Here is a 10,255-nt window from a genome sequence, read left to right on the forward strand (position 1 = left end):
AATCATTGTGTTTGCTTAATATTGTGTTATGTTTGAATGAATGTGATGGAAATGATTGGTGTTTCAGTGGAATAATTGTTATTGTTTGAATGTGATATAAGTGAAATGAGTGAATTGTGATGTTAAGTGCGTATGCGCATGTGAATGGTGGAATCCCTATGAAAAGAAAAAAAAATATATATATATATATATATAAAGTCTTGGGATGCTAATGCCTAGAGAGGCTATAAAAGTGTGTAATGTGAGGATGAGGCGGAGCAACTTACGTGTGTGATATGCGGCGGAGCAGCACATTAAAGGGGATCCACGAGCCGTGAGAACTAACCATAATTGCTGAATTGTATTTTCTTATGATGGTTGTAATGAATTGAGTTGAATGGTATGAACTTATGTGTAAATTATGAATCATGGTAAGTTATATGATTGAGTGAAAATTGTATTAAATGTATGTGATATAGATTATATTAATTATTTATTACTGAGTTGGAGGCTCACCCCTCTCCAAATTCTTTTTCAGGTTTGTAGATAGTAGTGCATCAGTTGGTTGTATCCGAAGTCTAGCATTTAGTAGTTCTGTTAAGTTAGGCCAGTTTTGCGGAGTCTCCTCATGATGCATTTTGTATGTAGTTATGTATATGGAAGTGTGCTTTGTAAGGCATAAAACAATGTTTTGAATACTTGTAAATGATGTTTAAGTATAATCATATGTTTATATGTTAATAACCTTGTGTTTTGATTCTTAATAATCTATATATTGACCTATCTACGTGTAGTATATAGTCTACAATGCTTGTATGCCACCTGGCAAGTGTCTGTTGGTTAGCATGTAACGGGGGTGTTACAGTAATGTCTCAATTTATTATGGCGGATAAGGGATTGGTTGTTTTAAGCCAAATTGCCTTAAAACTCTATCAGCTTGGTGCCATTCGACAATATGAATACATATTAGCAGTACTACAGCTTATTATATATTAGGACCATATAAGCAGTCAGCTGAAAGGCCCCGCATAACCTCATGTGTGTATGGCTCCCATGTAATCTATTAAGAAAAGATATAATGTTGTAATCAGATACACAACATAAATATACTTAAATATTCTAGGAATGTAAAAGTATAAGTTTGAATACACCTCATCTCCACAAGATGCATCAAACCTAAATCGGATCCCACGAATCTCATGTGTGGCTACTCTGTAGATTTTTTTATGTAGGTAAAATTATCAAATATGCATATAAATAACTAGGTAGACAATTAAATAATTATTAAAATTAATTAGATACCTTCATCTGAGGAGAGCGTCATGATGCAATTATAGGTGATGCAATGTCGGCGATATGAATAGAAATCTCTCCCACGCCCATTGTTGTAATAGATTTATTTCATACAACACATTATTGTTCTTATGGATTTCTTTTCTATAATATACTTATAGAAGTTCACATGACATTCATGACTATATTATAGCCCTTATGGATTCCTTTTCCATAATAATTTAAAGAAGTTCATATTACATTCATGATTGTATTAATGTCCTTATGGATTCCTTTTCTATAATATAAAACCATATTGCAGCTAAATCCTATATAAATATTGAATGTGAGTATTACTTTTCTTCAGGTTATAGAAGCACCGAAAGTGTTTCGGTTCTACCAAAATTTTGATGATCAATATCATTTAAAAAAATATACAGATCCGAAAGAGTATTATGTTGGTTTGCATTGTGAATGGAACTTTAGAGTAGATGAAGCAGAGAATTTGATTTTATTTTTGCATTCATTGGGAGCTCCAGTTGTGAAATGTCGTTCATTACTGCTTTGTTGAAGAAATATGGCAGATTATGAGATCGCAGTGAAACGGATCCAAGAAGAGAATAATCGAATGTTTCTTCGAAGATCAAGATATTACATGTTACAATTGGCAAAAGAACAAGAAATGGTGATCGGCAGAAACTTGAGTGAGAATGAGGCTAATAATATCATGCGTTGCAACAGTTATGCATCAGACTATTAAATTCTAATGAAGAGGTATGACCTCCTATTTTGATTATGCCATTTCGGTTTATAATAAAAATGTATTCTCATGACAATGTGGTTGTAATAAATGTTTTAGAGTTTGGTTGCATTATAAACATCTTTTGTCTGATGATAAACATATGTAATTAATCGCTATTAGAGAAATCAATGTCAAAAAGACAATCACGTGAATTTTATAAAGCTCTAAATATTCTAGCTTCTTGGTGATCCCCATCTTCATTAGCCTCATTTACTTGCTGACAAAAATACTCTCTATTAAGATGAATTTTGATTCGATTATTATCTTCTCTGATGTGATATAAAGCAGTGCGAAATTCATAGATAGATCGACTCATATTAATTGCAGTCGCACGCAGTAATCCTATTTGAAGTACTAATCCTTCTTCATGTAGAATTTGGATTAACGTAATCGAAATTCCTACTCATTCATTAGTTGATTTTGTACCTCCTCGCTATTATGCTTATTCGGATCTATTGGATATGAAAAATCATCATCTAGTGGCCCACGACATCTAGTTGCTCTAAATATATCACCAGGAGTGTACACATTCGTCATGGTACCTACTAATAAAATTATTAACATGTTAGAATATTAAATAAAATATCATTTAATAACATTTGGGTAAATATGAAGGAAGATATTTGACAAAGTCATTGTCATCACTATCACTATAATTTAGAACACCCTCTTCATTTAAAGGTTTTGGAATGCTATTTGGAAGTTCCATCCTGAATGGATCATGCTCCTTGTGATATTGTTCTAATCAATAATTCATTACATTAATCTCATTCCTTAGTTGTTCCATCACAACTCCAACTTCTTTTGAAGTATGTCTAGGTAATATCACTGAAATAACTCGTGATATTGGTAGATCATGATATCTGTAATATGCCTTTAGCTCACACCTTATTTCCTAAAGTCTGCTTCATTTTAATTCTTTACTAACAACCACATTTACAAACTCTTTCAAGTTAGTTGTGTGACGACCCACAATAATATGATTTGCAAAACTCTAATTCAATGTTGTATGAGTTAGTTGATTTATAAATGTTCTCTTCTTTACGTACTAAACATTGCCATTACGATTTGTATATTTATCAACTGCAATCACGGTATGAAACTCTTATTTACTAGTGCTATTTCCTTCGCCTTTCTTTTGTTTCATCATAGAAATATAACCTGATAATTGATTATGACAATAATATGGCTTAAATATTTAGTGATACAACTATAAAATTAGCTTAGCAAGACAAAGTAAGATATATAAAATAATATAGCAATACTCAAACAAATAGAAAATAAATTAAGATATACGGTATGTCCTAGCATTATACCTAGTTTGACCACATTTGCTGGCAAAAATTGGTCTCCCTTTCTTTTGCTTCCATTCAAGGTTAGGCACTAAAGGGAGTTCAGTGGATTTTTGCGAGTAATCTTGGTGCCCAAAGGATATGAAATGGTGGACCAACATTGAAGCACCTCTTGTTGATTGTACCATTTTTCAATGGACATCCTATAGTCAATTCCAAGTTTCATCCATGTGATAAGTCACAAATAGTTATATTTATTGTGTTTAATTTCCTTGCGATTTGGTTGAATAATGTACTTAATTATGGAAATTATGTTTATTCTGACTTAGGTGATGAAATATCAAGGATGGAGCAAAATCCAGCCTAAAGACATGTTTTAAGTCATCATTTATCAGAAACCAAGTCTTTTGGAGGAAGTGCGAAATCGCATTTAAGATCATCACGACAAGGCGTGACCACGCCTTACAGCCCATAAGCTCCGCAGAAATCTGTGTAGAAGACTACTGTCAACAAGGCGTGACCACGCCTTGCACCCCATGAGCTGCTAAAAGATGCTAAGGAGAGCTTTGAAATTTTCAGAGTTTTCATTGTGGTGGACCTATCCCTAGTTAATCTCCTCTATTTTTGGAAGTGTTGGATTAATAGAACTTTCTTCCATGTATTTAGGGTTTTAATTTATTTATATCACTTTTAATCTTATCCTTTCTTGTAGGGATAAGATTAAATAGGAAGCTTATTTCTTTTTTATAAGGATTCTATTAGGGTTTAGGGTTTTACTTCCTATATAAGGACGGCTGGAAGTACCTGATATGGATATTCTTATTCTTCTTCTACTCTCTACAATTCTTGTGAATTCTTACCCCACCATGAGTGGCTAAGTTTTTAGTTTCTAATTCAAGAGTGAATAAATTCCAATTGTGATTTTGTGAGGCTTTGTGCTTAACAGAATTCTTCTTTAATTCAAGTATTCTTTATTTCTTGTTCTTATATTATTTATGAATTATTGATATTGATTGAACTGATGACTCAACTTTGATATTGATTTTTCTATTGCTAAACTTTGAGTTTGTGATCCGTAATTGTCATGAACGATTGACACAAGTAGCAAGGAGCTGGCTCATGTGTGTGTGATTACGGCTTATTCGAATTACATAGCTTGCATGATAGGCTCTAGGGAAATAAAGAAACAAAGTTATTTCAATTGGAGTTATCTCAATTAAATTAATGTTGGTTTAGTCATTCTCATTATTCTTAATGCTATCATTAAGTTGATATGGAACGCTATCGTGCCCAGTTGACTAATGGTAAGTTTTGATTTGGATGTTGGGTTCGAGTCAGTTATATTAGGAGAATTACACTTGTTGTGGCTTTTTCAAATAAGTAGACTAAGTACTTGAATAGAAGAATTGATATTTTAGCCTATGATCATGATTACAATTGGATGGAATTAGCACTCTTGAATTGGAAATTTGTTAAGATTGATTTTTATTTACTTTAATATTCAGCCTTCATTATTTTCTGCTTATTTATAATTTTGAATCAAACATTCAAAAACTCCTCTTTTATTTTACTTTGAGAAGCTATTCACATTGGTTCTCTTGGGATTCGACCTGGTTTCACTTTTTTTATAAATTAGTTTAAGAAAATCAGTAATTTATTTTGAAGGGCTTCGACAACCTGACCAAATTTGGCGCCGTTGCCGGGGAACCTATTTTAGTTTGTCATTGTTTAAATTATTTGTTTATGACTCGTTCTTCTCAAGATATTGATTTACAGTTTAATCCTGAAATTGAGAAGACAGCGCGTCGATTAAGAAAGGAGACTAAGCAAAGAAAAAGTTGTCTCATAGAGGAGTTGGAGATAGATTTGGCTATTGGTGACACGTCTATCTTTCAAGAAGTTACAGAAAACATGGTGAACAGAACTCTCAAAGAGCTAGCTGCACCGGATTTAAATCAACAACCTTTATGCATTACATTTCCTAATATTGCAGTTGAATTTGAATTAAAATCTGGTTTAATTCACTTACTCCCTTCTTTTCGTGGATGTGCAGGTGAAGATCCTCATAAACACTTGAAAGAATTCCATATTGTATGCTCCGGAATGAAACCACATGGTGTGACCGAAGAGCAAATAAATCTTAGAGCTTTCCCCTTTTCTTTGAAGGATAAAGCAAAGGATTGGCTCTATTATCTACCTTCCGGTTCAATAACAACATGGAACGAGATGAAAAGATTGTTCCTAGACAAGTTTTTCCCTGCAACAAGAGCTGTCAACATCAGAAAAGAAATTTGTGGCATAACACAGTTCACTGGAGAAACATTGTATGAATATTGGGAAAGGTTTAAGCAACTATGTGCTAAATGCCCACATCATCAAATCTCTCCGCAACTCCTAATCCAATATTTCTATGAAGGATTATTGCCAATGGATAGGAGCATGATTGATGCAGTAAGTGGTGGAGCTTTGGTAGATAAAATGCCTGAAGAAGCCAAGCAATTAATTTCAAACATGGCCGAAAATTCTCAGCAATTTGGTACAAGGGCTGATGGAGCTACAAGGCGAGTTAATGAGGTAAGTACTAAAAATCTTGAAAATCAAATTTCTGATTTAACTGCTTTGGTTCGTCAAATGGCTGTAGAGCAATTGCAAATGGCAAAAGTCTGTGGAATATGTTCACTGCAAAGACATCCCACTGATATGTGTCCAACATTGCAACAAGACTCCATGCAAGAAGCTAATGCTCTAGGCGGATTTGCTGGTCAACCTCAAAGGAAGTATGACCCCTTTTCCAATCATTACAATCCTGGATGGAGAGATCACCCGAATTTGAGCTATGGGAACCAAGGAGGACAATAGAAGTATCCTCCATAGAATTTCAATAGACAACCCGTTCAACCAAATTCAGGTATGTCTTTGGAAGATATTGTTAAAAATCTTGCTAACAATAATCTTCAATTTCAACAGGAAACAAGGTCAAGATTCAGAATTTAGGCAATCAAATAACTCAATTGGCTACGTCAGTTAGTAAATTGGAAGCCCAAAATTCTGGAAAACTACCTTCGCAACCAGAAATAAATCCAAAGGAGAACGTTAGTGCAATTTCTCTAAGAAGTGGAAAAGAGATTCCTTCAGGCTCGATTCCACCTAAAGAAAGTGAACTAAGCAAGGAAAATGAAGAAGAAGTTTCCTCTAAGGCATCACGTAGGGTAAAATTTGATCCTCCCCTATCTCTTTCATCTCACACTCCATTGCCTCCTTTTCCTAGCATATTAGCAAAACCAAAAGAAGATGAGCAAGAAAAGGAGATCTTGGACACATTTAGAAAGGTGGAGATAAATATCCCATTATTGGATGCTATCAAACATTCCTAAATATGCAAAGTTCTTGAAGGAATTATGCACGAACAAAAGAAGAATGAAGGAAAAGGAGAAAGTAGTGGTAAGTAGGAACGTGTCGGCAATATTGCAAAAGAATATACCAGAGAAATGCAAAGATCCAGGTATGTTTTCCTTACCTTGTGTAATTAGTAATACGAAAATTGAGCGTGCCATGTTAGATTTGGGAGCTTCCATTAATGTCATGCCATTTTCTATTTATCAAGATTTAAAACTAAATGACTTGCAAAAAACTGGTGTAGTGATTCAATTAGCTGATCGTTCTTTCATTCATCCCCTTGGAGTTGTTGAAGATGTTTTGGTGCAGGTTAATAAGCTCATATTTCCTGTCGACTTCTATATTTTGGAAATGGATGGTAATTCTTCATCAAAATCAGCTTCGATTTTGTTAGGACGACCATTCATGAAAACTGCCAAGACAAAGATTAATGTAGATGAGGGTACTCTCTCCGTAGAGTTTGATGGAGAGATTGTAAAATTTAATATTTTTGATGCAATTAAATACCCTAATGACGTACATTCTCTTTGCCATATTGATTTAATTGACCCAATTGTGCAGGAAGTTTTTGCAGAAGAAAGTGTTGGTCATGAACAGGGATTAGATGAAAACCCCAACTTTGAAGAAAATGATTATGAGATTGGTACACCAAAATTAGAGCTGAAACCTTGCCGGATCACTTAAAATACGTGTATTTAGGCGACAAGGAAACATTGCCTGTTATCATCTCAAAAGAACTAATAATGAAATAGAAAAGAAGATTAATTGAAGTTTTGAAGGAATACAAGGTTGCAATCGGTTGGACGTTGGCTGACATAAAAGGCATTAGTCCATCAATTTGCATGCACAGGATTTTGCTAGAAGATGATGCTAAACCATCAAGGGAACCACAAAGGAGACTAAACCCAGCCATGAAAGAAGTTGTCATGAAAGAGATACTCAAGCTATTAGATGCAGGTATAATCTACCCAATCTCAGATAGTAGATGGGTAAGTCCAATTCATGTTGTCCCTAAGAAAACTGGAATGACTGTGGTAAGGAATTCAGACAATGAACTTGTACCAATGCGTGTGCAAAATGGTTGGAGAATGTGTATAGCTTTCAAGAAGCTTAATCAAGTAACTAGAAAAGATCATTTTCCCCTACCTTTCATTGATCAAATGTTAGAACGATTAGCGGGAAAATCTTTCTTCTGTTTTCTTGATGGTTTTTCAGGATTCTATCAAATTCTTATCGCACAGGAAGATCAAGAAAAAACAACATTCACTTGTCCTTTCGGAACCTATGCTTATAGGTGAATGCCTTTTGGTCTCTGTAATGCTCCAGCTTTGAAGTATCTTTTAGCAAAGAAAAAATCAAAACCAAGGCTAATTCGATGGATTTTGCTTCTTCAAGAATTTCACTTAAACATCAAAGATAGAAAAGGAGTGGAAAATTCTGTTGCAGACCATTTGAGTAGGTTGATAAGGGAAGAAGATGACCTACCCTTCAATGACAATTTTCCTGATGAACATTTGTTCCAACTCAAAGGTATGATTCCTTGGTACGCAGACATGGTAAATTACTTAGTCACAAGAAATTTTAGTAAGTCTAGGAAGGCAAAGATAAAGAGTGAATCTAAGTATTATGTTTGGGATAAACCCTTCTTATGGAAATTTTATTCCGATCAAGTGATTAGGAGATGTGTGCCTGAAAATGAATTCCAATCTATTTTAACCTTTAACCATGATTATGCATGTGGCGGACACTTTGGACCTAGACGGACTGCGAGAAAAATCTTAGATTGTGGTTTATATTGGGAAACTTTGTTTAAAGATGCACATCAATTTTGCAAAAGTTGTGAGAAATGTCAAAAAGTAGGAGCACTAACTCGAAAGAATGAAATGCCTCAAGTTCCGATTCTCATCTGTGAAATATTTGATGTGTGGGGGATCGATTTTATGGGTCCTCTACCCTCTTCTTGTGGTTTTTCATATATACTTTTGGCGGTAGATTATGTATCAAAATGGGTGGAAGCTAAAGCCACCAGAACTGATGATTCTCAAACTGTTGTAGGTTTTATCAAGGCTAACATCTTTAACAGGTTTGGAATTCCGAGAGCTATCGTCAGTGACCAGGGAACTCATTTTTGCAATAGATCGGTTACATCTTTGATGAAGAAGTATGGAGTAAATCATAGGACAGACACCGTATATCATCCTCAAACCAATGGACAAGCTGAAGTTTCCAATAGAGAAGTCAAATCCATCTTGGAAAAAACGGTGAATCCAGGAAGAAAGAATTGGAGCCCTCGTTTAGATTATGCTCTTTGGGCATACCGCACAGCTTATAAAACTCCCATAGGAATGTCCCCTTATCGGTTAGTCTTCGGAAAAGCATGTCACTTACCGGTAGAAATTGAGCATAAGGCCTATTGGGCAGTTCGGCAATGCAACATGAACATGGATAAAGCAGGAATGTCAAGGCTACTACAATTGCAAGAATTAGAGGAGTTGCGATTAGATGCATATGAGAATTCGAGAATTTACAAAGAGAAGTCAAAATTACTCCACGGCAATACTCTTATAAGGAAACAATTTAAGATTGGTCAAAAAGTATTGTTATATAATTCTCGATTAAAGCTTATGCCTGGTAAGTTTCGTTCTCGATGGCTCGGTCCATTTGTTGTTATTAATGTGTTTCCCTATGGTGCAGTGGAAATTAGAAGCTTGGATTTGAACAAAATTTTCAAAGTAAATGGTCATAGATTGAAAATATTCCAAGATGGCGAAATTGTTCCATGTCTCGATAATTTTCCCCTGGATTACCCCACTTACCCAAACGACTAAGACGTTCCATCACTCCGTCAAGCAAAAAAACGTTAAACAATTGCGCTATTGGGAGGCAACCCAAATACTTACTTTATTTTTATTATTATTATTATTATTATTATTTTCTTTTCTCTCACTTAGTTTATTTTTTTTTTAGATTTTAGTTTTTAATTTCTTTAAAAAAAAATATATATATATATATATATTACGGAAGCTTCGCTTCTACAAGGCGTGACCACGCCTTGTTCCAATGGCTTCTGTTTTGTTTTGCAAAACGCACCAAAAAAAAACGCACCAAAAAAAATCTGAAGCTCGCTTCTTACAAAGCGTGACCACACCTTGTTCCAAGCTGTCTTCTGTTTTGTTTTGCAAAACTGCACCAAAAAAAAATACAGAAGCTCGCTTCTTACAAAGCGTGACCACGCCTTGTTCCAAGTTGTCTTCTGTTTTGTTTTGCAAAACTGCACCAAAAAAAAAATACAGAAGCTCGCTGCTTACAAAGCGTGACCACACCTTGTTCCAAGCTGTCTTCTGTTTTGTTTTGCAAAACTGCAAAAAAAAAGAAAAAAAAAATACCGAAGAAAAAGAAAGAAACAGTGCGAAGAGTCCCCAACAAGTTGTATTGCTTCCCTTTATTTTCTTTTCTTCTTTCGTGCAGCAAAAATGACTACTCACAAACCGATCATGGTACGCCTTAAGACCAC

General features: G+C 34.7%; 1 non-coding gene across 1 annotated transcript; it reads right to left on the minus strand.

Annotated features, from left to right (window-relative positions):
- Window positions 1–5,619: 5,619 nt before the first annotated feature.
- LOC112534753 lies at window positions 5,620–5,726 on the minus strand. Its single transcript, XR_003079014.2, has one exon. It is a non-coding gene; the product is annotated as a small nucleolar RNA R71 (small nucleolar RNA).
- Between the last annotated feature and the right edge of the window lie 4,529 nt (window positions 5,727–10,255).

This window comes from Ricinus communis, chromosome 9 (genome assembly GCF_019578655.1).
Source record: "Ricinus communis isolate WT05 ecotype wild-type chromosome 9, ASM1957865v1, whole genome shotgun sequence".
Lineage (NCBI taxonomy): Eukaryota > Viridiplantae > Streptophyta > Magnoliopsida > Malpighiales > Euphorbiaceae > Ricinus > Ricinus communis.